Raw genomic sequence first — 3553 nt, forward strand, 5'->3', positions numbered from 1 at the left:
TAGACTATGGTACATGAATTATAAAATCTTATCTAGATCATGCCCTTGCGTTTCTTGTTGTCTTGATATCTTGGTGACTCTTGGGCATTTGGCTTATTCCGTATTCCTTTTCATTGTGTCCCGTATTTTCTTCATCTGTTTGGGATTCTTGTTGTTTCTTGCTGGGGACTTTGTTGGACTCCTCTGCTTTATTGACTCTAAATGTGCTCCTTTCTCATATGAGCGGGCTTTTGATTTCAACACTTCAATTGTATTCCCTTGTTCTCCAGGTGGGTGCCTGACTTCTGTCTACTTTAATTGTATTCCCTTGTTCTCCAGGTGGGCGCTTGACTGCTTCTTTTCTTTGTCCTCATTCTTCAGGTGGACGCCTGACTTCTTCAATTCTCTGTCCTCATTCTCCAGGTGGACGCCTGATTTCTTCAATTCTTTGTCCTCATTCTCCAGGTGGACGCCTGACTTCTTTTAACTTCTTCATCCTCATTCTCCATGTGGACGCCTGACTTCTTCAATTCTCATCCTCGTTCTCCAGGTGGACGCCTGACTTCTTCTTTTCTCATCCTCATTCTCCAGGTGGATGCCTGACTTCTTTAATTCTTCATCCTCGTTCTCCAGGTGGATGCCTGATTCCTTCTTTTCTCATCCTCATTCTCCAGGTGGATGCCTGACTTCTTTAATTCTTATCCTCATTCTCCAGGTGGACGCCTGATTTCTTTAATTCTTATCCTCATTCTCCAGGTGGACGCCTGATTTCTTCAATTCTTCATCCTCATTCTCCAAGTGGACGCCTGACTTCTTCAATTCTTATCCTCATTCTCCAGGTGGACGCCTGACTTCTTCAATTCTTATCCTCATTCTCCAGGTGGACGCCTGACTTCTTTTTAACTTCTTCATCCTCATTCTCCAGGTGGACGCCTGACTTCTTCAATTCTTATCCTCATTCTCCAGGTGGACGCCTGATTTCTTTAATTCTCATCCTCATTCTCCAGGTGGACGCCTGACTTCTTTCTTTACTTTGTCCTCATTCTCCAGGTGGATGCCTGACTTCTTCTTTTCTTTGTCCTCATTCTCCAGGTGGACGCCTGACTTCTTCAATTCTTATCCTCATTCTCCAGGTGGACGCCTGACTTCTTTTTAACTTCTTCATCCTCATTCTCCAGGTGGACGCCTGACTTCTTCAATTCTTATCCTCATTCTCCAGGTGGACGCCTGATTTCTTTAATTCTCATCCTCATTCTCCAGGTGGACGGCTGATTTCTTTAATTCTCATCCTCATTCTCCAGGTGGACGCCTGATTTCTTCAATTCTTTATCCTCATTCTCCAGGTGGACGCCTGATTTCTTTAATTCTTTGTCCTCATTCTCCAGGTGGACGCCTGAATTCTTTAATTCTTTGTCCTCATTCTCCAGGTGGACGCCTGACTTCTTCTTTTCTTTGTCCTCATTCTCCAGGTGGACGCCTAACATCTTTAATTATCATCCTCATTCTCCAGGTGGACGCCTGATTTAATTAATTCTCATCCTCATTCTCCAGGTGGACGCCTGATTTCTTTAATTCTTATCCTTTACCAAGTGTCTCCTGACACAAATGTTGTTTTTGCCCCTGTTTTTTAAATTAAAGAAAACTTCGTTAGTTTAAAGCAGGGTGGTTGACTGGGGTATTCTTGCCGATGGTGGGGCTTCTCTGTCTTGTTTTGTTGCCTTGAAATGGTTGAAAAGACTGTTTGTCCTTGTAATTGATCCTTGACTATAGGATCACCACTGTTGTTTTTACTTCAAACCCTTTTAATCGTAATCGTATGTCTCTCCTGACATTGTTGATCCACTTTTGATTTCGCTTTTCTTACACCCATATCTTATTATTTTTATCTCCCGCCTTTCATGGCCGTACTTTGCATCATGTAACCTTGAATCTTGGTAGTATACCTTGACATTCCTTCTTATTTGTTCGGAATAAAACTTATCTCAAAGCTTTAGAAAAGTGAGATTATTAGTGACGAAACATGCTGATTTCAACAATTATAGAATGAAAAAGAAAAAACCAACTTTGGATGATCGTTGACGAAGGAATAAAGGACTTATCTGATTGGAGTCACTGGCGCCAATGATCCTGGTATGCAATTTGGATTAATCAACCCAGTCTTTTAATCAATCTCCTTTCAATTTGTCTCATTTTTGTTTTCCCCAAAATTTCCGTAATCCAACTTCATTTTTCATTTTACAGACCTGTTGAACTTGCAATATCTCAAAGATTTTTCACCAATAAACCTTCCTCATTTGTTTATTTCTTACTTCATTTTCGCCTTATGGTGCCTACGAAGGTTTTCACCAATAAGACTCTCTCATTTTACTTTCTCTCAACTTCTGTCGCCTTATGGTGCCCGTGTGGGTTTTCACCTATAAGACTCTCTCATTTTTACTTTATTTTCTTGTTTGTACCAGAGTGTTATAAACCATCTTCATTTGCTTGACTCAGCATTTTTCTAAGATTGGTCGAAAGGTCTTTTTGGTATGTGGTGGGAAATGGAAAAGTATCAAAAACTAAACCGTTTTGGTATGGGTCTAAAATTACAACTCTTGGAATCTTTTTCTTATTTCCAATACAACTCCTGCCCCAGTTTTTGATTGGGGTCTCTTGATGTTTCTTTTGTGCACATTATGCATATTGTGCACCCTATGACCGAGCCGTGAGGCGCCTACGTATCCTTCTTTGAGGAATCAGGTCAAACGTAGTTCACTGAATAATAGTGATTTTCTTTTTCTTTTTTTTTATTTCATATTCGATTTTCATTGATTCCAAGAGAGGGTAAGAAAGAAACAAATATGGCTCGAATGGGAAGCAAATGGTATAGTGTTTGGATAGCAGAATAAATTGCCTTTGTCATTCCAATCTTTGAAATAATGCTAAATACAAACATTCAAAAAGTTATGCATAATATCTCTTTACCGCGTCAGAATTGATCGTCATGTTTATGCATTTGCCTTCAATATCTGTTAAACATAGTGCGCCATTTGATAATATTCTGGTCACAATGAATGGTCCTTGCCAATTCAGGGCAAATTTGCCTTTTGCCTCAACCTGATGTGGAAGAATACGTTTCAGCACATGTTGGCCCACTTCGAACTTCCGTGGACGCACTTTTTTGTTGTATGCTCTTGCTATTCTTCTTTGATATAATTGACCATGACATACTGCGGTCAATCGTTTTTCATCAATCAAGTTTAACTGTTCTAGACGGGTTTTGACCCATTCATCATCATCAATCTTTGCTTCGGCGATGATCCGAAGGGAAGGAATCTCAACTTCTGCAGGAATTACTGCTTCAGTGCCATATACCAACAAATAAGGAGTTGCTCCTACTGAAGTGCGAACAGTAGTGCGGTATCCCAATAATGCAAATGGTAATTTTTCATGCCATTGTCTTGAACCTTCTACCATTTTCCGAAGTATCTTCTTTATGTTTTTGTTGGCTGCCTCGACTGCTCCATTCGCCTTGGGCCGATATGGGGTAGAGTTGCGATGTGTAATCTTAAACTGTTGACATACTTCCTTCATT

This window comes from Nicotiana sylvestris, chromosome 9 (assembly GCF_000393655.2).
Source record: "Nicotiana sylvestris chromosome 9, ASM39365v2, whole genome shotgun sequence".
In the NCBI taxonomy this organism is placed as follows: domain Eukaryota; kingdom Viridiplantae; phylum Streptophyta; class Magnoliopsida; order Solanales; family Solanaceae; genus Nicotiana; species Nicotiana sylvestris.